Here is a 27,183-nt window from a genome sequence, read left to right as displayed (position 1 = left end):
GAAGAACCTAGGGGCAGGACAGGAATAAAGACGCAGACGTAGAGAACGGACTTGAGGACACGGGGAGGGGGAACAGTAAGCTGGGACGAAGTGAGAGAGTGGCATGGACATATATACACTACCAAACGTAAAAGAGATAGCTAGTGGGAAGCAGCCGCATAGCACAGGGAGAGCAGCTTGGTGCTTTGTGACCACCTAGGGGGTGGGATAGGGAGGGTGGGAGGGAGACGCAAGAGGGAGGAGATACGGGAATATATGTATACATATAGCTGACTCACTTTGTTATACAGCAGAAACTAACACACCACTGTAAAACAATTATACTCCAATGAAGATGTTAAAAAAAAAAAAGGATGTGTTTGCCAATGTTTACAATGCCAGTTGTAAAAGAGGCCAAGGGTTCAACAGACACCTGGCATTGATCTTTCCAAATGTCGCCTCAACTCAGCACAGTCCACTAGGATCTTTGTCAAAGGATGTTCTGTCACACGTTCAGCATCACGGCCTTAACCTTATCCTACTTTGTCAGTTTTCCCATTTCCCCCTCCTGGTTTTTCACCAAGCTCTCTGGCTCTGACACCTGCCCATCTCAAGACTTGACTGGAAAGTACATGGAACTGCCCATTACTGCCCTCCCTCCAACACACTTTCTGTGCCCCTTGGTCCTGTTCTGGTTCCCCTTCACTAGCAGCTCCCCTGAAGTCCACCCCATTTAGGCATCATTAATGGTACTTCATAACATGTTCTTATTCTTCCTTCCTCTACCTTCTAAACTGTCCAACCCCAAGACCCACTTCTGTAGACATGTGCTCCTTGGGAGCTCTGAGAAAGAGGAGGAAGCACTATCAGTGGAATAAGGGTGATGGCACCGGGCTTGGCAGTCGGGCAGAGGTGGCTTCCTAACATTTAATTGCTTAAGCCAGTGCTGAAAGCTTCTGCTTTGGGATCAGCATTCCAGATGGCACACTGATCAGCCGAATGGCTACCCTTGCCTAGTGTACACAAACCTGCTATTTGGTGGGTACTCAGTAATGGTGCCTATCATTGGTATTATTATCATCTCTCTGTTAGAAGCTGACTAATAAATCAGGTCATGTGTACCCTAAAGCTCATGGAAAAATGTCTCTTCTGATACTCTTAACAATTTGAATTTGCCACTGGTTTAGTGACCCTAAAATCTACCATTATTTTGAACTGTGTTAGGTTCTATGATTAAAGAGAGATTTGAGACTGTAATCTCTGTCCCCAAACATTATAATCCATTTGAACAGAAGATAGATGATACTTTACTTGATGAAAGGCTGGACTCAGAGTCAGGAAACCTGGGTTGTAATCTCAGCTCTGCCATTAACAAATTATGTAATAGTTATCAAATTGTTATTGGATTTGCTTCAGTTTTCTCAGCTATATAATAGAGGTAGTTGGACTGATATTCTCTAAAGAATTTTCCAGCAACAACAATCATTCATAGATCCGTACAATAGATTAATCTGTTTTGGGTGCTGGAGATACAAAAGTAAACAAAATAGATAAAGCCCTGACCTCATGGAGGTTACATTCCAATGTAAGAGACAGAAGGTAAATATAACATGTAAGAAAACCTCTAGTATGTCAAATGGTGAAAAAGGCAGAGGAGAAAACACAGCTGGGGTGGGGGAAAGAAAGTCTAGTACAGGGTGGGGAGTTGACTGTAATTTTGAATGGTGAAGGCCTCACAGAGAAGGTGACATTTCATCAAGTCCTTAACAGGCTGAAAGGAATCCAGCCATGTGGCTCTTGTGGGACATGCCTCCCAGGTAAATGAAACACGAGGATGTTCTGGAAGGAGCACACCTGGCACGGGTTAAAGAACAGACAGAAGATTGTGTCACTGGAGCAAAGCGAAAGGAGGGAGAGGAAGAGAGGAAGTGGGGGACGTGGCGGTGGGGAGCCCGGGTCAAAGGGCCTTGAGGGCGCTGTGTACAGATTCTAGATTTTGCTCTCATTGAAATGGCAGCCACAGATGGGTCGAGCAGAGGACTGATGTGGTCTGGCTTATGTTCTAAAAGAATCCTGCTGGCCACTGTGTGGAGAGTAGTCTACAGGGGAGCAAAGACAGAGCAGTAGTCAAGATGAGACCTCATTGTGGCTTGGGCCAGGGAAGGGGCCATGGAGCTGGTGAGAAGGAATAAGTCAGGATGTATTTTGAAGGTAGAGCTGGCAGGGTTTGCTATTGGATTGGGTATGAAACAAAGAGATGAGTCAAGGACAGGTGAAGAGTTCCTGGCCTTGGTCTGAGCAATGGGAAGGACTTAGATGACATTGAGTGAGATGGGAAATACTGTAGATGGAGCAAGTCTGTGGGAGAAGATCAGGAGTCTGATTTTGGGAAAGTTACATTTCAGATCCCCGTTGGGCATCCCAATAAGCAGCTTGACATATGATTCTGGAGTCCAGGAGAGAGAGAGCTAAATCTTGAAGTTGTCAGTTTATAGCTGGTATTTACAGCCGCTAGACTGGATGTAAGCACCGAGGGAATGACTGTAAATAGAGAAGAAAAGAAGCCCAAGTCCAAGTCCTAGGGTATCTGATGGTAAAGGGTCAGGAAGATGAGAAACCAGCAAAGGTTCCCAAGTAGTGGTGACCCATGTGGTAGAAGGAAATACAGGAGAGTGTGGTGTCCTCTTAGAAGCCAGGTGTACAAACGATTCTAAGGAATCTATAATTCTAGGACATAAAACTGTCTGAAGAAATGAGTAAATGGCCATCATAGGTTCATGCACAGGCAATTAGAATCCATTGTTCCTGGAAGTTCCTGTGAGCCCAGGGCAGGGCTGGTATTAGTCTCCAGCCCTGGAGAGGATCTGGGCTGGGGAGATGGGGAGGAGGGTCTGGATAGAAGTTGTTTATGGATTTATCCTTCAGCCTTTTCTAAGCAGGTTATAACTGGGACTGACAGAGTGTGGTCCTACAATGAGGTATGAGTCAGACAGCAGAATAGAATTTGATGAAAGAAAAAAATTTTCATTTTGGGTCAAACTTCTTCTCCACTACAAGGTACTAATGTTTTATTCCTGTGCTTTTTTACCCACACTGTTAATTATTTCTTGATCAAAAACATGCATCTGGATAATACCTAGGAGGGTCAGCTGTTCCCCAAATTCTTTTGAAACGCTGAATTTCAAGTTCTGAAAGTTGCATCTCTTAGAAGGGCATCTGAAGATGAAAGTCAGACTCTCTTCCCCTCAGCAATGAATTATGTGGACCTCTCTTATTATTCCCTCATTTTAAGAAATGGAAACACTTTCACAATGTTTAATGGGCTCTTCACATGTTATTTCACGCACCATTAACATAAGTGGATAATAAAATTGATGTTTAAAATACCCTGCTTATTCCATGTAAGGTGAGAATATGCAGTGACTGTGATTAACCCATGACAGAAGAAGAGGGCAGGAGCAAACAAGGACGGTTCTGAAGCTCAGGACGTGGGTGCCCTGCCTGCCCAATGGGGAGAAAATAATAGTGAGACTAGTTATGATTTATGGTCTATGTCCATTCCCTTATTCAGTCTCCATATAAATCATATAAGGAAATGTTGTCCCATTTTCTTGCCGAGGAACCTCAGATTAAGTAGATTACTTGGATTCCCTGTCAGAAGGGGTGTATTAGGCACTGAATTGTGTTCCCCCGCTTCAACAACATTCATATGATGAAGTCCTAACCCCCGGTGCCTTCAAGTGTGCTTATATTTGGAGGTGCAGTTTGCAGAGCAAGTTGTCCTTCCACGGGAGAACAGAAAAGACACGCAGGAAGAGAGGGTACCGGTGCGGCTCCAGACCAGGGAGATGAAAGATAAACTGCCCTGTGATATCGGTTTTCTGGGAGGCCCTGCTCTGCTTCCTGCCCTTAGATTCAGGGAGGGTCTCTGTATCCTTCCAACAATCCCCTTCATTCTGCCTGGACTGAATGCATTTGTCTTCCTTGCAACCAAGCAGTTGCTCACCAAATCAGTCTCCAAGCCCACGCTCTTTCCTATAGGTACAGTGTGTCAGAGGCCTGATAAACGAACCTCTCACAGCCCAGAGACTTTCCTGAATGTACAGGATCGCTCTTGTTCACTACAGCTTTATTAATCTTATAAACGTGTTTTAGATGCCGCATTTGTCAGGGTTCTCCAGAGAAACAGAACCAGGAGGAGGTCAGGGTATGGTGCCTAGAAGGGGTGGGGCTGGAGGGAGCCAGGAACGGTTGACAGCCTATGGGGGGATTTGGGATTAGATATAACGGCAGCCTGAGTGAGCCACGGTGATGGCGGTCGGACTGGAAAGGAGGAGACATTGGCCGAAAACATGTCTGAGATGGAATCTACTCCACTGGTGACTAAGGGAGGAGCTGGTGTGACCATGGGGTCTGAGGCCAGACTCAGTGAATAACTGGGCCGGTCACAGACGTGCACAGTGGAGAAGAGAAATATCAGGTTCAGAGGGGAACACAGCGCATTCTGACCCGCGTCCACCTGGCATGTGGCACTGAGCTCCTTTCTTCACCAATATCATCACTACCAATCATCACACTCAGTCCTTCCACAATACACCAGGGGCAGACCTAGGATTTGTGCAGACTGAAGCTTATGCAACTTGAGGGGCCCTTTTTGAGAAAAAGAACCGGTAAGCAGCTCTTTGCAGGAAACCGCCCTCGGCAGGAAGCCCCTTCTCTTGTGGCTTTAGCAAAGCTATATCGTGACTAACTCTGAAACCAGGCGCCCCCAGGCTCTACTCATCTCTGGCTCAAGCACACCTTTCAAATCTTTTAATCACGCAATACCTTGCCTAACTTGTCAGTTCTTTCTACAGATCAAAGAAACGAAGAGTAAGTATTGAACAGATGACCAGATAGATCCCTTCCCAGATTCCCTTCAGTAATCTTCTGAACAAACTATGTGACCAAACTGTGTGAACAAGATAACACCTGGAGAAAGATCATGAGGAGGTGACAAGCCTGAACATAAACCTGCACACAGTGCGGGGTGGTGATGACCCTGACCCCCCATCTCAATGATTAACTGAGATGACTTCCCTGTTTCCTCTGAAAAGATTTCATGGCCCAGCAGAATCTTCAGAGGTGGTTTTCTGGGGACGTTGGGTCCACCATCTCCCCAGATTGCCAACTTTCTGATTAAAGGCACCTTTCCTTTGCTACCAACATTTGTGAATATTGATTTTGTAAGCAGTGAACACTGGAACCCCCAATTTGATAACAAAACCAAATTAGGAACAGGGTCTTGGAAGGCGGCTATGCAAGTGAGGAGCCCTGAAGCTTGAGTTTATACATTTATATGTTTATACTGTTCAGTCTACCTTTAAACACCAAGTCAACTGCTAAATACATTCACTCACCTAGGCTCATGGTTATTTGGGGAACTCTCTGTTTTTTTCTTAACGAGAAGCTCCTGAAAAGCAAGGAGGATGACGCCTCCCTGTGCTATGTGGCAGGTTCATGGCTAATATCTTGATCTAATCACCTACGGAGTTCCCTGCTTGAAACTAGACCTTGGTGCAGGCTTTCAGAACTTAAAAGTCCTTGAGCCTTATAAGGGGGGCTATGAAATGGCTATAAAAGGACCCCTGGGCATAGGGGGGACAAAAAGAGGAAGCAGGGTAGAGCTGACAACTGAAGACCAACGGAGGTGGTGACAGTGGCAATGAATGTCAATGGGGAAGGTTGATAGGGGAGACAGAGGGGGAGGGGAAATTCTAAAAAGCCAGAGAACCCAGAAGTAATTGAGTTTACCTAAATTTGGTCAAGATAATATTTTCTGCAATCAAGCAGAAGGTGAATCATTTAATTATGATTAAATTCAGTTATGGGAAAGAAAAACAGGCTCCATTTCTTGTTCATCCATGTAAAAGGCTTGCAAATTTGTACCTGCTCCGTGTATCGAAACAATGCCCACTCCCCACAGGCACCACTACTGGGTGGTGGTGAGGATAATGCCTCGAATTAGTACTCTTGCCCAAGTACTAAGTTCTCTTCCTGCAGACTGCACTGGGCTGTCTCAGATGACTGGTTCACTGATTCTCAGAATGCTCCTTCAGTGCCTACTCTGCTTAGCAACAGGCGTAGCACGTCGAGGGGACAGACGCATATCAGATACGATTCTTTCCTTCAGGAGTTCCCAGCCTGAGAAGTTAAGACTAACTTTCATGAAGTGGGAAACAATACAAGACGGAAATACGGGAGAACAGAGTTCCACTGGCATTTACAAGACGGTGATGCATTGGGGGCTGGAATAACGCCGACCCTTGCTAGTGTCCATGGACCAGCAGCATCAGTATGACTGGGAAATTATGAGAAATGCAAAGTCTCAGGCACTACTCCAGACCTGGTGGATCAGAAGCTACATTTTAACAAGATCCTCAGTCCACCGTACACACTTTAAAGTTTGAGAAGCGCTGCTCTGGGAGAGTTGATTCATGAGCTGAGCTTTAAAGCACGGGTAAGATTTGTAGAAGTTTAATATATTTATTGGTGTTAGATTTCTTTAGGGCTTAGTATAAGGAACCCTCTCTGTAGCCTTGATATTGAAAGCCCTTCTGATTAGTAAAATGAAGCCGGGATAAAGGTGGGGAGGGGATATTCAGGCAGAAAGAAGATAGAATTCCAAAAAGCAAGGTCACTTGGAACAACTAATTATCTAGATATGAAGACTGAAACTACATGAATGAAACCCTCCTTGTTCTTCTGAATGTAGACCCTTGTGAAAAAAATTTATATTTGTAACCATCCTGCTTGGCATTCGTTAGTTAAGCCCCAAAGAGTTCTTGCTAGGATGTGTATAAGAAGCCCTCTTGGAAACATCCAGACTTCTTATATTTAATTTTATTTCTTATGGGATGTAACAGTTCATCTTAAAGACCTGCATGAGAAGTGCCTCTCCTGGGTAACTTACTGGCATCTCTCATTTCTGAAGTTTTATAGAGCACGGATTCTTTTGTTTCGTAGAAGAACTTAAAAAATGTATCTGTCTACTCTGCCTTTGGCCAAAGGGAAATAAAAGTATTAGTGATTCTAAACTTGAAGGTTTTCTTTTTTGTCAGATGATATCCTGTCCTCTCCCCTCACAAGTGTCTTAGCTTGACCCCAACCTCCTCCCGCTCCCTCACCGCCTCCACCCCTTCTCCTCTTCTACATCTCCCTCCTTCCGCCTGATCCCCCACCGTAGCTTCTATAATCATCTCCACTGCAGTCACGTTGTTCCACACACACACATGCTAATAGTCTCCCAGGCTGTAGTTGTTTTTCTACCCAGGTCGTCATTCCCTTTGCTTCTCTGAAGCTCAAATGTCACGTTCCCAGCTGTTAGGAATTATCCCACATCTGGACCCCATAGCATCTCTTTGTGCCTCACAGGACTTTCAAACCTGTAATTTTGTGATGTGTGTCTCTGTCTTGAATGTCTCCTTAAACTGTAAACTCCTTGAAAGCAAGGATTTTGCCTTATTTAGCTTTATAACCCACAACGTCTGACAAGACAAAGAGCAGGTGTTTAACAAATCGCTGTTGAATAAATGAATAACGATAGCTAGAAAGACGGGCAAAAGAGGTTCTCGACAGAGGAAAAAAATGATCAGAGATGTGCATGCCGAGTGGAGTGAGGGGATGACTAGGTACATTTAGAACAGGGTTCCCCAGATGTTTTCTGTAAAGGGCCAGATAGTAAATATTTTAGGCTTTGTGGTCCATGCTGTCTGTCTCAACTATTCAACTCTGCTGTTGTACTAGGAAAGCAGACGCAGGCAATATGTCAATGAATGGGTGTGTTTTGTTCCAATGAACTTTATTTATGGACACTGAATTTTGAACTTCATATAATTTTCAAGCGTCACAAAACACTATCCTTTAAATTTTTTTCCCCAGCCATTTAAACCTTTAAAGGCTATCGTCAGCCTGCAGGCAGTACAAAAATGGGGTGGGTGGATTTGGCTCTCAGGCCACAGTTTGCCGACCTCGATTTAGAACAATGATTAAAATATTACAATTAAAGAAGATTCACATCAAGGTTTTTATGTTGGTCAAAAGGACAATGATTGAGTAAATTACAGTACAATCACTTATGAAATTCTTTGCAGCCAATTAAAATAATAAAAACTATGTAGCAACATGGAAAATGCTATGATAAACTGCAAGTTGAATAAAGCAGCCTCGAAAATTATGTTTGATTATAACTATGTTGAATGAATCTTGAATAAACTATCTGCAAATTACATATGCACAAGGATTGAAAGGGAAAATGAAGGCTGTTTGATTTGTATGAAGTTGGGACTATGGATAATTTGTTTTTCCCTAAATGTGAGTATCAAGCTTCCTTCCAATTCTCAGGTTCTATGATGCCATTACCATGGACATTCAGCTCAAATTAGTTCATTAAACGAGCTCTCTTTGCAGACATAAAAGGAAGAGGACATAATTTAGAGTGGTCCGAGGTCAGGAGAATTTTAGACAGCGTTCCAGTTAATCACTGCTTCATTACAAACAGCCCCACACTTAGCAGCCTAAAACAACAACCGTTTTATATTGTGCTCACAGATCCCGTGGGTCAGAAACTCAATCAGGACACAGTAGCAATGACATGTCTCTACCCTCCAATGTCTGTGGCCTCAGTTGGGAAGACCAGAGTGGCTGCAGGTGACTTGAATGTCTGGAGGCTTCTGAGGTGGCTTCTTTGCTTCCCACCTGGACCATGGGGAGGGATGACTCCAAGGATGCTGTATTAGTTTCCTGAGGCTGCCATTTAAAAGTTCCACAAATAGGGCGGCTTCAACAATAGAAATTCATTGACTCACAGTCCTGGAGGCTGGAAGTCCAAGATCAGGGTGTTGGCAGGGCTGGTTCCTTCTGAGCTTGTGAGGCAGAATCTGTTTCACGTCCCTCTCCTCATTTCTGGTGGTTCCCCGGCCATCTTCGGCATTCCTTGGACTGAAGGTGCATCACACCGATCTCTGTTTTCATATTCACATGGTGTTCTCCCACGCACCTGTCTATCTCTGTGTCCAAATTCCCACTGCTTATATGAACGGGGGACATATTGCATTAGGCTCCACCCTACTGACTTCGTCTTTACTGGATCACCCACAAAGACCCTATTTCCAAATGAGGCCACACTCACCAGTACCGGGGGTTAGGACTTCAACATCCCTTGAGGGATACAATTCAACCCATAACAGCTGTGCTCAACTGTTCACAGCTCCTACGCATGGCCTGACCACACGGCCTGGAGCTGGGTTCTGAGAGGGAGCATCCCCAAAACGACCATCCTAGGTGAACTAGGTAGACGCCGCATGGCCTTTCATGAACTAACTTTGGAAACCATACTTTATTGGCAGAAGCAGTCAAAGATTTCCCAGATTCAACAGGAGGGACAGAGACCTCACCTCCAGGTGGCAGGAACAGCAAGGAATTTGCAGCCATTTTAAAAACCCACTACAAGGAGGGGTTTTTAACCCAGGATTTATGGACCCATTGGGAATCCACAGATGGCTTCCAAAGGGTCTAAGAAACCCCAGAAGCTATGCAACGTATTGCATGAGCTCAAGTTCTTTTTTTCTGAGGCATGGGTCCACAGAGCTCATTCTGTGTTCGAGAGGGTGTATGACCTACAAAACGATCAGAAAGTGCTGGAACATTGAGTCCATCTGCTGCTTCTAAGCAGAAAAGGACACTCCTCCCTTTCTCTAACTCAGCGAAAATGTTTTCTGTCTCTGGTTTGACAGCAGAGCCAGCCTTTCTCCTTCCCTGAGGCAGCTTCTGCCATCTGCCAAATGGCATTGTTCTGCAACCCTGGTGTCCTCGGAGCAGCTCAGCAGCCGTAGAGGGAGCTCCCAGTGATCCCAGAATGCTCTGGCTCCTCGGCGCCCAGGGATGGACTGAGAAGCAGCCTGTTTCCCCACCCCCTGACCTGGGAGGCTCTGTGACACTCTCCACTCCAGCACGAGAGACCCAGTGAAGGGTGGGCTCCTGCCACAGCACTGGCTCTTCTGGTTGTCCTTCTGACCTCGTTCACGCCTCTGTGCTATTTGTGTACCTGCCTGTCTGCTCCACTGGCTAACAAACTTCTCATTTCTCTTTATATTAGAAAATATTTAATACTATGTTTTGCATATGATAATGCTCAAAACGGCTGATGGTTTAAAAACATCAAAGCTGAGCTGCAGAAAGTTAGACCAGGTCCCCAAGGACTCTGGAACGCGGGGCCTCGTGGGCTCCCCGTGCTTAGGAGAGTCTCGTCTGGGGGAGGATATCAGCTGCAAACAGGAGCCACAGCGGGTGAGGTAAGGAGACTGGAGAGGGGGTGTGGGCAGTGAAATGTAGAGCTGATCTGGGTCTTAATCATAGTTCTATCACTGACAATCTGTGGGGCCCTGGCACGGCATTTCTACGTGGCGTAGTGGAACCACAGTGTCACTCTTGCCTCTCCTGTGTAACAGCTGTGAGAGAGGCAGCTGGTATACTGGGTAAATGTTTGGTCCCTAAAGCCAGACTACCTGGTTTGTGTCCTACCTCCTCCTCTGTTGCCTGTGACCTTGGGTGTTCATGACATAGGACTCCACTGCCTTGTCTGTAAAACACCCCTTCCTGAGCTCACCAGCCTCCATGGAGTGCCCTCCGTGAGACAGGCAATGTTCTAAGTGCTTCACACGTATTCACTCCTTTCCTCCTCGGAACAGCCCTACTGACCAGGTAGTGTTATTACCCATTTACCAATGGTGCAGCTGAAGCACAGAGAGGGGGTTAACACACCCACAGTCACACGCTGCCAGGGGGCACGGCTAGCATTTGAACTGGCCAGTCGGGCTCCCTGGGCCTGTTCCCGCAACCAATTTGTCACCACACAGCTCCCTGTCCTGATGAGCCTAAGTTGCTTAGCACGTAAATGCTCAAGAAATGTTAGTTGTTAGTAACGATCATTCCTAGTTTCAGTCTCATCTTTAAGTTGGGGATGATGCCACATAATTCATGGGAGGAGAGGACACAGAGAAAGCACTAAGCTGTGCACCTGGGGCTGAGATGCCTGGTTTGTTTTCTTTGGTGTTGGCTGCATAGCAAGTGGATGGGCCCCGGGTCCCAATGACACAGACTTGGGGACCTTCTAGCTTGCATAGTGCTTTGCTCATGGCAGATGCTCAAAAATATGGTTTACTGGGGCTTCCCTGATGGCGCAGTGGTTGAGAATCCGCCTGCCGATGCAGGGGACACGGGTTTGTGCCCCGGTCCGGGAAGATCCCACATGCCGCGGAGCGGCTGGGCCCGTGAGCCATGGCCGCTGAGCCTGCACGTCCGGAGCCTGTGCTCCGCAACGGGAGAGGCCACAACGGTGAGAGGCCCGCGTACCGAAAAAACAAACAAACAAACAAAAATATGGTTTACTCAATTCTCCAAGAACTAGAGAATTCTACCAGTCCTGTAGAGGCTATTTTAGAAGAAGGCGTGAGAGAAAGGATACAAAGTGCTTGGACAGAAATAACAATTGATTCCACCCCTGATTTCAGTCCTAGCTCCAGAAAGAAACTCGCTCCTTAAGCCTCCCAGCAACCTACTTCATGCTGGTTTCGTTTAACCCATGCATGGATCTTGCTACCTTTGTTCATGCATGACAGCTGTTGCCCTGTTCTCACTTTGCCTATGCAGATCAATACTGTCTGTTTTAGGCTTCTGGCTGCCACAGGCTGGGGACCTTGTCTATTTACTCACTGTCAGTGGTGCAATGCCAAGTAGCAGGCTCAAAAACGTTACTTAGCTGATTCAATAGCTGTTGAGTTTGTTGGAGGTAAAGTCTAGTCCTGGTTATTTATCATCTTGATTTCTTCTCTCTCTGCCCCTGTCCGGGGTGGGGCAGCAGTTCTGGGTAAATGTGCTTGCTCTGCAGACCAGCCTTTTCTCTCATGTGGACTGTCCCAAAGTCTACATGGGGGAGTAGGGAGGGAGAGGCGTGGCTGAGAGCATTCACAGGCCCACTGGTCACTTACCATAGCCACAAAGGCCAACTTGGATTTCTGCAGGACAAAGCTTACATTTTGATCTCCATCTATCTGATGGTTCTGAATTGGGGTACTGAAGAGAGGAGAATAAATAATCCACTTAAAAGCCGTATCAGTCAGAATGCATGGGAAACGGGCCTGTGGTCTGGCTGGAGAGAAAAAGCCTCCTTGGTAGACAGGAGATGGTCTCTCCAGGCCCCTGCCTGAGGAAAAGGAAGGAGTAAATTGATAAGTTGGGGGCTCTGGCACAAGACCACCTGGGCTCTGATCTGAGCTCTCACCCTTCCCGGCTGTGCGACTGTGGGCAGATTAGTTTTTCTCCCTACTCAGCTCTCCCGTCTGTAAAACAGGACAGGTCAGAGCCCCCTCCCTCATAGGTGTGAGGCTTAAACAAACTAATTCATATAGAGCACTTTGGGCAGCTGAGACACCGAGTCTCTAGAAAGCCCCCAATAGATGTGAGCTATTATTCTCTAGAAAAACAGTCCAGAGAAATGGAGAAAAAGAAGTCACTATCAGACGCAGATACAGAGCGTCTTCCTCTAGATGAGCTCGGGTAAAACTCAGCAGCATTTAAATGTGTGGGCTGACACACTGCTAAGATGGCCAATAACAACTCAAGGCCCGAGAAGGGTGAGGAAAAAGGGAATCACAGGGGTCTGCAGGAGCGAGCCTGAGAGATAGGATTCAAGGTATCGTTCCAGCCATTACGGGAAGCAGCTCAGCTTCAGCGTTTGGCATTCCTTGGCTTCTGTGCCTGCGCTCACCTCCTCCTGGAGCGGCATCCAACCCAAAGCCCAAGAAACAACATTAAGAAGCCAGAGACAGCGACCCCACCCAGGAGATTGATGAACACGATTTCCCGAGCGGAGGGCAACGTGAACACATCTCAGGACCCACCCTCCCCCTCGGGCGTGCTGTGGTCCACGTGTCTGTGTGCGTCCTGTCATGGCGCTGGTGTGCTACTGTTTTGATGTATGTAAAAGTAAGACTACCTTGAATAAAGTTGCTGTTTTCTTCCGAAGTCTGTTTGCAGCCTGTTTATTCCTCCAGGGACATTCTGAATCTGATTCCAAGAACAACTTTGGAAAGTTAATAAAAGATTTTCCGAAAAACACTGGCAAAGAGGAACTTCCACAACAGCAGACAACTGTATGGGGCTGGCAGAATCCTGGCTCTCAGTGAAATCTTGCAGCGCGGGGCAAAGATTCCAAAGGAAAACAATTCTGGGAGGAGACTGTTTTACAGAGGAAGCACTAAGTAAATCCTCACTCATGCAGTGCAAGTTTTGACATGGAAGTCCGTGCTTACAGGGGATCGGGGCCAATAGGAAGGCCCTGTAGGTTTCCACTAGGATGCAAGAAAGTGGATATTAAATGAGCAGGGAGGTGTAGGGGAGAGCAAAGAGACCATGTGGAATGAAAACAAACAAACAAAAAGAGAGTAAATAGAGAAGGATAAAAGAGAGGGAGTGCTAGAGCACGAGAGGATAGAGTGTGGGAAAGAAGGACTATTTGACCCTCCACCTTTTCCTCAAACTTTTTTTTATTACAGTATATGCATCTCTAAGAGGCAACTTTATCTTGAGAGACTGATTTCAAACAGCAAGGACGCTCATATTGCTAACATTGCTAATTGACTCATGCTAATTGACTTATATTGTTCAACACCGTGCTTCCCTTGCTGAGTTATTGCTTAAGACCAGGCAGAAAGGAACCTGGCTAATTACCACATGAGGATGGGATTGTGTGCCTGGAGGAAGAGCAACATCTTTTGCCATAGAAACAATACTATTTATTCTGTGCTGGCACTGTGCAGGGTTCTGGGGATGCATATGGCTGTGAGTGAGACCCAGTACCTGCCTTCATGGCAATTACCAGCTAGAGCAGATAACACACGTTAAATGAGCCGCTGAGGTTTTTAAAGAGAAAAGTGTCATGTTCATATTTATATTCTACTAAGATTTCTCTGGGTATGTTGTGGAGAATGCATTAGAAAATGGCAGAGTCGGAGGCAGAGAGACTGGTTAGGGGGTTAGGAGGCTGTTAATAGTAGGTCAGTTGAGAGATGATGGATGCCTGGGAGAGAGAGTAGTAAATGGAGTTAAAAGCTATTTGGGGTAGAACTGGCATGAACTGGATATGGATCAGAGGAGAATGGGGTAGGGGCATTACTCCCAGTTTCAGACTTGACCAACTGGGTAGAGGGGGTGAAATTTACAGAAATACAGGACCTTAGGAGAGAAGCAGTCTGTTGGGAAACGATAAGCTCTTTGTTGTGAGGGATACAGTAGAGTCAATCACTTGACCTCTATTCTACACTCCTTCTGGTGGCCCATCCTGTACTCCAGAGTCTAGACAGCCAAAAGCTACATGGTTTAGGTCCATCAATCGGCTACACTCACAGGAATCTTGAATTCAGAGCAGAGGCGACAGAGTCCAAAGCATCCATCTGGCTGATTCAAATCTAGCAGCTGTAAGAGCCTCTGAATCAAGTGATTTTGACCACAGCTGTGTGCCAGATGCATCAGAGCTAAGCTTGCATTTGGGACAACAGGCTTCTAATCCCTCAGCTTCTTGCTGTGGCAAAGATAGCACTTCCCCTAGAGGGTTAAATCTGCAGCATTATTCTGGGTGTCATTCCTGGACACCTCGCCTGGGACCTTCTCTAGTCTTTCCAACAATGCTTAAGCATGCAATTCCCTGTAGAAGCCCATTTCTGCTTAAAATATCTAGAATGTTCCTGCTATCAGCAACTAAAACTTAACAGATATACTAGAAGCAGTGAGTTTGTAGAACCTGCAAGATATGCAGATATTAAAACATGGATGACACTCAGATACATGGGTCTGCAGTTTAGGAGAGAGGACTGGACTGGTAATTTGTGAGTTGCTGGCATACAGATTGTAATGGGTGAGATCACCCGGAGAGATATTGCCAAGAAAGAATTTGAAAGGTGAGAAGAAAAGAGGGCCTAGGACAGAAACTTTGGAAATACCAGTTTTTGAGAGATGGTTAGAAATGTATAAGTTGGTCATTGGAGGAAGAGGGCTAAAAGGTAGGAAGAAAACCAGGAGGTGTTAATATCACAGAAGCCAGAGGTAGAAAGTGGGTCCATAAGAATGGATCAACGTGGCAGACGCTGGAGGAGGTCAGGCAAGGTGAGGGCTGGACATGTCTATTGAATCTGGTCTTTGGTAACCTTGGCAAGAGTTTGATTACAGTGTTGGGAATAGGGTTCAAATTAAAAGGACTTCGGATTGAGGGAGAGAGAAGGAAATTGATACTGTGGGAGTAGGCAGTCTTTTTAAAGAAGGTTGACCATCTCTAGAGGTGATGTAGGATCAAGACCAAGGGAGGGAGGTTTCTTTGGTTTGTTTTAATGCTTAGTCAAGCTAAGTCACCCCCTCGCCCCGTGAAGCATCAGTGAGATAGTATGTAAAATTGTGATACGTATTTCATCTAAATAATGGATCTTTCATGTTGGAGAAAGAAGCACATGTTCGATGGTGATGAGATGAAGTCAGGAGAGAGTTGTGGGGGCAGAGATAAAGGAGAGGAGACACTTACGTATTTTAATAGCTGTGAAAATATAGGAGGGGGTGTGATCCTGACGCTGGGATAGTTTTAGGCAGGGGAAGGGGCGTAGATGGGGAGATGGCTTCAGACAGAGGAAGGATGGGGCAAAGGGAGCATTTGCATCAGGAATTAGACGCTGTGAGCAGGAAATCCAGGACGTGCAGTCTGACGGTATTTATTCTCTTTGTACAATAGCAGACAAAGTTCTCTTTTGGGGGGTTTGTGGGGTGCTGAGGATTGGAGATTTCAGGAGAGTGAATAACGTCTTAACCGTCATCCTGTAGAATGAAAGAGCAAGCTCATTAGCTTTCCCTCACTGTCAGGAACCTGCTTGGGTTTAATAATGAGGAATTGATAGAGGGATCAATCCATCCTAGAGAGACTGGTTCCAAATACAGTCATTCTGTCCATGATAGAGACAGAATAAGGGGGAAGCAAGGGGACAGTCACCCAGCAGACACAGTCAGACACTCTGCTAAATGGGTTGTTGGGTAGGGGAGCAAGAATGTGGGTGGATCGTGGCTGGAGCAGGATAGATTTCGCCAGAGAGAAATCTCACCCTGCAGTCATGTCTTCTTTGCCAGGAAGAGGAAGCAGCTTGCTTTCGTGGTGAACAAAGGCTTAGCCTGCGTGAACGTCTCTAGAGGGAAATGTTTTTGTACATTAGGCTGGTAATTAAAGGCTCCTAACAAACCAAGTCTCATTACTCAGCTTAAGGAGCTGCCTAGATAGCGTCTGGCACGGTGTCAAGTGTCTGCTCGGCACAAAGCTGAGCTGGCGGTGGCCCGTCCCCAGGGAAAGGGCACGGGCTGGGGGCTCACTGAGACCGGCCTGTCCTGCCTGCCTGCCATCTCCCCATCTGCACCCCTTCCCCTGCACCAGGCTGCACTGATGGGAAACCAGCAGGTCCTCACGCTGCTCAGGCTTCATTGTTCTCTTTTCCAGGTATTTAAACAAGCTGTAAAGAACAGGGCCATGTCAACTGCCTGATTCGGTAAACATTACAATGATTAATTGCTGGGATCTCAGTTGTTGTAGGGAACCCCGAGCAGGTTAAATTCTCTCAGCCTCGAGGAAGGCTGCTGCCAGCCATTCTTCACTAGCCAGCAGGAGAGTCTGTTAGAATCAAAGTTCCGATAAGGTAACACCATTACTTCCTTCTCCACAAAATAGAGCTGTGTGGTTTGCACTTCACGAATATTTGTGTAATTAATCACTTTCACTGGGGCATGGGGATAATACCTTAGTTTTGTAAAATGCTTTCAGGTTTGCAAAGTACTTTCCCTCCTATCATCTAATCCCCTCTTTGCTGTCCGGTGTTATTTCTTATCCAGATTAGGGATAGTATTAATATTAAAAGCAATCACTACCACCACCACAATAGCCGCTGACTTTTATCAACAACTTTCTATGTACCGGGCACTGTTTCATGTGCGTTACAAGTAGCGTGATCAGCGGCAACAGGGAAGCCAAAAGAAGGAAAAAGATTATGGGTTTGCTGTGCACAGATGACATTTTGCGTGTTAGCCAGGGGGACCCGACGGTGGCATGCATTTTTGTACAGTTCCTTGCTAGGAAAAAGCTTGCTTCCTGCAACTAATTTCAATATTTCTCGCCATTCTTTCCATGGCTCTCAAGATGTTCCACGATGTAGGTCCTTCTCCATATTATTCTGAACAAGCCTACTCACTCTAATGAATAAGAACAGCTAACACGGGACACGTCTCTGTACCAGGCTCTGCTGTGAGCAGTTTCTAGGCATCCTCTCATTTAATCCTCACAACTATCCCATGAGGTGGGTAGAATGATTATCCCTGTTTTCAGATTAGAAAACTGAGGCATAAAGAGGTTCAGTGACATGCCCAAGGTCACTCAGCGAGTAAGTGGCAGGCTGGGAACCTGACCCAGGTGGTCTGGCTCCAGCGCCCACACTCTCGGTCACCAGGCTGGGCTGCGTGCCTGATGGACCAGGGCATTCCTTTCCGTCAAGCTTGGCCCCAATTTGAGGAACACGGGTTGGTGAGCCAAGATGAAACCTATTTGCTCGAGAGAGAGGTCAGGTGACCCCCTGAGGAAGCTACTTCTCAGTCTTCAATGTCCAAGTTCATTGCTGTTTGCATCGTACCATGTTGTCACTCCAGGTCTCAGCATCTGAAACCGGAATACCAAAACGTGTTGCAAGAGGCAGGGGTCAGCTGCTTTTTTAAAAAATTAGGCTTTTGGGGGTTGGATGGTCACCAATTAAAACTCATTTTTTTCACTTTCCTCCAAAGAAATGATTATTTCTCTTATCCAGAAGGGAAGAAACCACCAGAAGCAATCATTTGCCTGGCCCTCCTGCCCTACCCATTGGCCAGCTGTTCTGTGGACGAGAGTGTCCTGACTGCTGGGGCCACAGCCCTGTTTCCCGTGCTCTGCTTTCTGGGTGCTGACTGCCTGCACTTTGGCTGCTCCGCTGCCCTACCCGCTTGGGCTTCCCAGGGGAGCTGGTTTGGGGTGTGGGTGGACCGGGAAGTGAGGTCAGGCACCTGCTCCTGGTCCTTCACCTGGGTGCCCTCCTTACACCGGTATCTTTCAGCAGGAAGGGCAGGGCCCCTTTCATCCTAGACAGTGGAATGAAACACACTATCACACGTGTAGTACACAGACAACCGGCTGAGTGTTTTCCCTTTGCCAGCAGAGCGTGAGACAGTTCTTACACTGCAGAAAGGGTGCTCAGCCTGAGGCCTCCTGGTTTGCTCCCATGAAAATGGAATTAGTGGTTTGTAAAAGCAGAACATTCCCGAAATCATCCCTGAAAGAGCATCATTCACCATCTTAGGGGCTACATATTTCATCTTGCCCACTTGACAGTCTCTGTAGCTTTATTTGTTCTGAGCTGGGTTTTTTTTGCTGTTTTTTTTTTTAAATTTAAGTCACAGCTTATCACCAGTTTTAAAATGTGCCTAGAAGTGGAAAGGGGCTTTTCCTTATAAGAGACTGCCAGCATCGCCAAGGGTGACCTCCACTGTTCCTGCAAACAGAACTGAAACAGCTGGCCACACCCACTTCTGAGCACTTTTGAAGGGCTGAGTAAGTTGGCCCATAGGAACCCCTTGGTGCCACACTCCACAGATGCTGAGCATTTTCAGATGATCATACGTGATGTGGTTGCCAAAGACACAGCTTCTGTGAGACTTGAAATGTCACAATTGTTTAAACAGTCCTGAGAAAATGACCCTGAAATCACAGGTACGGAGAGGAAGTCCATTTCCTCTCCACTTGAAAACCTCCCAGTATGTACACACACACACACGCGTGCACACACACACACACACACACACACCCCACGAATATATCCTGAGGCTGTCGGGGCTCCAGAAAGCACCAAAACACCGCCCTGTGCACAACTTCATTTACGCTACCCCTCCGGTCCCCAAACCCGGCTGCGCGTTACAATCCCTGCGGGGTTTGAAATCCTGATGCCCAGGGCCCACTCCCAGAAGTTCTGACTTAATTGCTCTGCGGTGGGGCAGGGTGGCCAGCTGCCCCTGTTTGTCCGGGACTGAGACGTTCCCAGGATGCAGGACGTTGCTAAAATGAAGAACGTCCTGAGAATCTGGGACTAGTTGGTCGCCATGCGTGGAGATAGGTTCTCTTTGTAAGTGTTCCTAGTGATTCTAACGTGCGGTCAGCGTTGAGAACAACTAGTCTAAACTTAGACGCTGAGGACAGGTAACAAGATTTGAGAAAATACTATGCTTTTGCAGAGGATTCTTTTAAAATGACAACAACGACAAGAATAATAATAAGAGGCTCTTTGTAAATGAGACTCTGTGACCATACGGCCCGCTTCCCACCCCATGAGGGTCCCGGGAGACTCACCACACCCAGGGAGCAGCTTTCCTATTTTCTACTCTCATTGGACTGAAATGCAAACACTGAGCCCCTGTGTTGAAGTGGGGAGGGACCACGGAGTCGATTATTTTACAGTTGAAGAAGACCCAGCGCATTCCACACTGGGTCCCATGAGCTGATGCCGTCTGCAGGCCTGACTGGCAGAAACACACAGCAGCTCGGATGCTCCTCCTTCACTTTCCAGTTGGCTTTCAAGTGACTTGCTTACATCCAACAAGGCTTGGAATAATCGCTTGTTTATATCCATCCATCTTTCTCCTGAGCTGCTGAGCTGGGAGTGAGAGAAGAGCATGTATTTCTGGGAAATTTCTAGATGGGCAGTGATTCTCAACCCTAGTCTTGTATTCAATCACCTGGGAGGCTGTTCAAAACCCAGAGCCCATCCCCAGGCCAATTAAGTCAGAATCTCAGGGGCTTGGGAACCAGGCAGTACTTGCTGAAAGCTCCCCAAGTGATTGTAATGTAAAGCCAGGGGTGAGAATCACTGCTTTGGAGCCTGGTTCTCAAAGTGTGGGACCCGAACCAGCTGCTGTCAGCATCACCTGGGAACTTATAAGAAATGCAAATTCTCAGGTCCCACCCTGGACCTACTGAATCAGAAACTGTGGGGATGGGCTCCAGCAGTCAGTTTTAACAAGACTTCTAGGTGATTCTCCTGCACGATAAAGTTTGAGAACCAGTTTAGATGGCAAGATAGTATTTTTGCAAAATCTGCTGCGATACTTAAACCGTTAACTGTTGCCTCTAATTTCGTTGTCTGCAGCAAAACCCAAGTCCCTCTTCCTGATGATTCTCACTAATAAAGTGATGAATCTTGGCTCATCTAGGATGAAAAAACACAAAAGATACACCTGAGGCCCTGCTGCTATTTCTGGTCTGGGAACCAACAAAGCAAAAATAATCTTAAGAAGCAATGGCGACAAATTATTTGGTCTCCTATAATTAAGGCATCTGTTTTAGTATTGTTTCATAAAGTACAGGTCTCTAGTCTTGACTTATTGTTTCTTTATCTATCAAGCTTGGAGCAGCCAGAAAAAAATTATGCCCCAAACAGGTTTAATTAGAGAGATACTTGGTTGGAGTTCCCTAGGGAAATCTATGATATTCTAGGAAGGGGTGATTATGATACAGAATTGAGGGTAGAGAGCCTAAATTCGCTCTAAGAGAGAAGGGTTGAGGCAGGCACCGCAGGAGGGAGAAGAGGGTGGTCATCAGTAAGTTGAGTCAAGAGACATAAAAGCAGAGATGACTTGTTCTCCAATCTGGAGAGTTACTGAAATTTTAGGATCTGAGATCTGCCCCAGGAGTTACTGAGGGGCACAAATGAGTGATTTTGCACTGGGGAATTTCAAAGACCTTCTCCTATTCCTTATTCACCCCCTCTAATTTATAGAACTAAATCACAGAAAAAGCATTTATAAGTTCCTACAGTTTGGGTAACCAGAATGCTATTTTTTTTTTCCAGTAAAAATCAAAGAATATTAGGTCATCAATTGACACTTATCCAGACAATTATATCTATTGTGTATTTTAATCCTCATAACAACACTCAGGTGAGCATCATTGGCCCATTTTTCCAAATTAGAAAACTGAGAGTCAGAGATACTAGGCAAGTAACTTAGTCATTAAATGACAGAGCTAAGATTCCAATCCAGGTCCGTCCAACTCTAAGACCTTTGTTTGCTTCCTTGGTCCAGAAAGGTATTAATTGGAGCCAGCTGACAGGTCTACATCCGACTACAAACAAAAAGGTGAGCCCAGAACTTCATTCCTACAGGTGGACCATATTGAGGGCAATTCTCTATGGTGTTTCTATACATCTTGTGACATTTTCTATCCCAGAAGGATGAGGTTTATCAAAGATAGAGGTCTCTCCAGGGCAAAAGGCAGATTTGTTCCTGACTAGGGTAAAAAAAAGATCCTATCTCCTTCAAGGGTAAAGGTTGGGCAAGTTTGGGGTTATAAGATTAGGGCTTTCAACAACTCAACAAAAAAACAACCCAATCAAAAAATGGGCATAGGACCTAAATAGACATTTCTCCGAAGAAGACATACAGATGGCCCATAGGCACATGAAAAGATGCTCAACATTGCCAATTTAGAGAAATGCAAATCAAAACTACAATGAGGTATCACCTCACACCGGTCAGAATGGCCATCATTAAAAAGCCTACAAATAATAAATGCTGGAGAGGGTGTGGAGAAAAGGGAACCCTCCTACACTGTTAGTGGGAATGTAAACTGGTGCAGCCACTATGGAGAACAGTATGGTGGTTCCTTAAAAAACTAAAAATAGAGTTGCCATACGACCCAGCAATCCCACTCCTGGGCATATATCTGGAGAAAACTCTAATTCGAAAAGATACATGCATCCCAGTGTTCATAGCAGCACTATTTACAATAGCCAAGACATGGAAGCAACGTAATGTCCACTGAATAAAGATGTGGTGTATATATATACAATAGAATATTGTATATATATACAATATATATAATATCAGCCACAAAAAAGAATGAAATAATGCCATTTGCAGCAACATGGATGGACCTAGAGATTGTCATACTAGTGAAATAAGTCATACAGAGACAAGTACCATATGATATCAGTTATATGTGGAATCTAAAATATGATACAAATGAACTTATTTACGAAACGGAAACAGACTCACAGACATGGAAAACAAACCTATGGTTACCAAAGGGAAAAGGCAGGGGAGGGATAAACTAGGAGTTTGGGATTAGCACATATAAACTACTATATATAGAATATACAAAAAGGTCCTACTACATAACCCAGGGAACTATATTTAATATATTGTAATAAACCATAATGGAAAAGAATATGAAAAAGAATATATATGTATAACTGAATCTCTTTGCTGTACCCTAAAAAATAACTCAACATTGTAAATCAACTATACTTCAGTTAAAAAAAACAGAGATTAGGGGGTCCAGCTCAAGGTTCCTCAGCTGTGACAGGCCCACTGTGTGCACAGCTTCCATTCACCTGGGCCCGCCTCTGAACTGCCCCCATGGGACTTAGGAGTCGAGGAGAACCAGTATTCTCATGACTAACAAAGTTTTTTGTGTCTGACCCAGGAGTCTTGTATCTTCTCCCAGCATCTACGAAACCATGGCAGGCTATCCTAGCTTGCAAGCAGGGGAACGTCTCAGAGCCTTGGCAGTTCCTGACACTGACTCCGACACCTGAGTGTTACACATACCAGCACATGGTGCTCCTTCCCACCCCTCAGTGCTGAGTGGATGCAGCCAGCTCCCCGGAGCTCACCTGCTGGAACCTTCCCACCATTCTGCTGCTTCCCCATCCATCTTGCTGTGATTACTGAATCTAAGCAGTGACTAGAATTGACAGGTGGGAATTAGGAAGATAGCCTTGGCAGATGTCAACTTCAAAAAGACCTGAGACTCTCACATGTGCACCAGACTGAAACACCAGTGCCCTTGAACCACAGCTTGAAAGTGACGTTAGCTGTTTAGGCCACTTTTCACTCAATGTGGCAAATGTTTTTGGAACCTCTTGTCATTAACAAGATGGAAGCTCATACTTAAAAAGGAAAGTGAAAGTGACACAATACTCACCTACCTGTAATTTCTTCTCTTTAATCCCAGCCCTGTCCCCTGAAAACACACAGACTAAGATACTACCCCCATGCCTACAGCCCCCAAGTCCTCTCATTCTGGATTAAATATGTTCTGGTCCATCAACCCCCTTCTCCTTAAGCATAGTGATCAGACCCTTTATAATTCAAGTCATTCTCCTCTGAATATGCTCCATTTTATCCATCTCTTTGTCTAAGTCCTTACGGAAAAGTTATTTGGTCTTTGAATAGGTGATGCCTGCATACAGTACAGAATTCAAAAGATACGAATATGTCTCCTTCGCACTCAGCCCCCAGCCACCCACTTCTCTCCTCCAACCCCTATTATTAGTCTCTTGTTCTTTCTTCTAACGATATCCTCTACAGAGTCGATATTCATTGAATGGGCTGAACACATAGGGTACAACCAGAGACAGCTTTACTTTTTTTTCATTACTACCTTTAAACACAGTGAGCAGAAGTTTGTTTTCTTACTTCTTGCTAGCCTATCCGCTGAAACTCTTTAGGCATTAAAAGGCCTATTCCAGTACGAGACTGAAGCTTCAATCTTACATTCCACACAATGCTTCTCTCTTCCTTCCAGCTCAGATGGGACCTTCAGACCAGGGACCAGCAGCGGGGGAGTGGGACATGGTTTGTGACTGCACTGTGCAACCATCTCCTCTCTCTGCTGCTTCTGGTTCCTCTAGGGCAGGCGTGCAGGGACGATTAGAGGGGAAGGGTAGAGTCTTGCTCCATGAGCGCTGTCCTGATTGGTCTTTGATACCTCTGTGACCACTGGCTATGCATCTATGTAGTCTCAAAGCACAGTACCTAGTAAGCACTCAACAAGTAGTAATGAATTTATGAGTAAATGGATGGATAAGCTCAACAAATTAGCAGGTATGTCCAGATTGACAAAAGATCACAAGAAAGACAAACAAAAACTATGCATTCTGCTCACAGCTCTGCTTACCGCAGCAAGGCCCAGAGAGGAGAAATGATAAACATGTGTGTTCATGTTAAAACTGTATCAACAATGGCCTTTTGGAAAATGTACTATGCAGGACTGTATTAACATAATACTAATGTGGAGGATAGTAGAACTCTGTATTAATATCCCTAGTTCTCAATCAGTTTCAAGTTCTCTCATTTTGCATGTAAATAGTAGATATTTTTAAACCCAAAGCCAGACTTTATGTTTATTCTCACTAAATTTTATCCTTTTAGTTTTGACCTATTGTTTCCCTCTCTTGAGATCTGATACTTACCTATTATCCAGTACATAATTGGCCCTCCAAGATTTTTCATCTATAAATATAAGATCACCCATAAGTTTAAGTGAACTACTGAAAATATTGACCAAATTCAAAGCCAAGAGAAATCCTCCTCTAGGTTGAAATACATTCACTTTTAAAAATAATAATACTCTTTACCTTCATATCAGTTAAGATTTAGTTCAGCTACATGAAACAGAAAAATAAATAAGTAAATAAGATAGTTTGGTTCTTTCTCACTTAAAGTAAACCGAAAATAGACAGTGCAGAGTGGCAACTCTGAAAGATATCAAGGACCAGGGGTTTTCTTTCTTTCATCTCCCTTACATGTGGCTTCTATCATTAAGACCACCTGTGATATTGTGATTTATTAAGAAATATATATTTGGTCATTCAGATGACCAAAATGTATTTTTCATATATATCTAGTCTTTGTCCACAGTTCCTGACTCACAACTTCTCAGACCCTCTGAATCTCCTAAGTGTTGAGGGTGACAGAGGTGTCTCTTGGTATGTTAATGAGATGAGTTTTGGACCCTATCTAAGGGTGGGAAAGTTCTAATCCTCTAAGCATGTGGAGAACCAACCATGTGATTAGAGGTCTACCCTGTACCCTCCTGCCCATCAGGGGATGGGAGAGGACCTGGAGGTTGAATCGATTGCTAATGGCCAATGAGTTAGTCATTCATGCCTTTGTAATGAAGCTTTTATAAAAAACTTAAGAGTAAAGAGTTCAGAGAGCTTCTGGGTTGGAGAACATGTGGACATTTGGGGAGAGTGGTGGGCCTCGAGAGGTCATGGAAGCTCTGTGTCCCTTCCTACATATCTTGCCCTATGCATCTCGTCCCTCTAGCTGTTTCTGAGTTATATCCTTTTGCTATAAACTGGTGATCTGTTAAGTAAAATGTTTAAGTTCTGTGAGCAACTCTAGCAAATTAATTGAACCTGAGGAGGGGGTCTTGGGAACCTCTGATTTATAGCTAGTCGATCAGAAGCACAGGTAGAAACCTGGGCTTGCTACTGGTGTCTGAAGTCGGGGAGGGCAGTCTTGTAGGACTGAGCCCTCCGCCTGTGGAATCTGATGCTATCCCCAAGTAGACAGTGTCAGAACTGAGTTGAATTCTTGGACACCCTGCTGATGTTTGAGAATTACTTGTTGCTGGTGTGGAAAATGCCCCCTCCACACATTGAAATTGGTCTCAGAACACCAAAAGACCATTTAATGGTTCGAGATAACTGCTGGAGCTCCAGCCATTACATCACTAATCCAGACAACAGGGAGGACAAAGGATAGAAGCAAAAGGTATCCCTTCCTTTTAAGGAGTCTTGAGTACATCGGGTTTCTGTTGCTGAGGCAGAAGGAGATAACAGACTTTGGGCTGGGCAATTGACAGTATTCCCATGTCAGGCGACAAATTTCACTTAACCGGAATGTAGACTACGTTTCTCCAGAAAGACATGAGAGAAATTGTGTTAAATTCCTTGCAGCTTTCATTACTGATAAAAAAATGAATTCCTAAAGAGATGTAATCTGTTGGCACGTTTATTGGGGCAACAGTTGTGACAAGACAGATGGAGGGCTCTTTAGCCCTGTTCTATTTCTCATACACACACTGACTTTAAAAGCCTCACCCCACCCCACCCCACCCCCAGGAGCAGAGTTTAGTCACTGGAGCTCGTAGGGCTGTGGCTGCACCAGCCCCACCCTCCTCTCACTTCTGCCCTTTTCAGATCCTCTTGGGCCCTGAGGGAACCCCTGAGAACCAGACTCTTGCTCAACCAGTGGGACTGGACTGGTTGGTTAACTGGATGGTTAAGTAAGATTTCTGACAGATGCTCATTGCAACTGGCTCAAAATTGATCTTGACTGTTTTTCTTAGGAAAAATCCTTGGAGGCAAAGGCAAAGGGGAGGAGGGGAGGAGCACACTACAGGAAGAAGAGGGTGGAGTTGGTGGGGATACAGTTACTCTGGACTTTTCATCTTAACTCCTCAAACTCAACAGCCAGGAGGTTCATCCCCCATCACCCACAGGGTGAGAAAGTTTGGGCCCTTCTCTGAGATCGAGGAACCGGGTGTGCTGAAGGTATGGCTAGCTGTTTTGAAAACTAATCTGCTAAAATTTCTGAGGACTGGAAGAGTCGTTAGAATTGAGGAAAGTCTATTACAACACTTTTCATGCATCAGTGTACATACTGATCACAGGGGATCTTGTTAAAATGCAGATTCTGGTTCAGGGGGTCTGGCTGGGTTGAGACCCAACACTTTGCATTTCCAACAAACTTCCAGGTGACACTGTTGCTGCTGGTTCATGAACCATGCTATGAGTAGCAGGGACGTATGATATCAGAGTAAGCTGTAATTGCTGGAGCCTCCGTTAGGGTCATGGCCACTGTTGTGGACTAAATGTCTGTGTCCCCCGCCCACCCAAATTCATCTGTTGAAGTCTTAACCACAGGTGTGGCTGCATTTGGAGATGGGGCTGCTAAGGAATAATTAGGATGAAATGAATAACTGAATCACTTTGCTGTATACCTGAAACTAACACAACATTGTAAATCAGCTATACTCCAATAGAAACTAAAAATTAAAGAAAAAAAAGGTGAGTCATAAGGGGGCCCTGATCCAATAGGATTAGTGTCCTTTTGAGAAGAGATATCAGAGTTCTCTCTCTCTCTTTCTCTCTCTTTTCCTCTCTCTCCCTCCCACCCCCTCTCCCTCCACTCAATCCCAGAGGAAAGGCCACGTGAGAACACGGCAAGAAGGCAGCCATCTACAAACCAGGAAGAGCATTCTCACCAGAAACCAACCATGCC

Source organism: Physeter macrocephalus, chromosome 18 (assembly GCF_002837175.3).
Source record: "Physeter macrocephalus isolate SW-GA chromosome 18, ASM283717v5, whole genome shotgun sequence".
Taxonomy (NCBI): Eukaryota; Metazoa; Chordata; class Mammalia; order Artiodactyla; family Physeteridae; genus Physeter; species Physeter macrocephalus.
The sequence above is the reverse complement of the archived record's forward strand: the minus strand, read 5'-3'. Positions refer to the sequence as shown.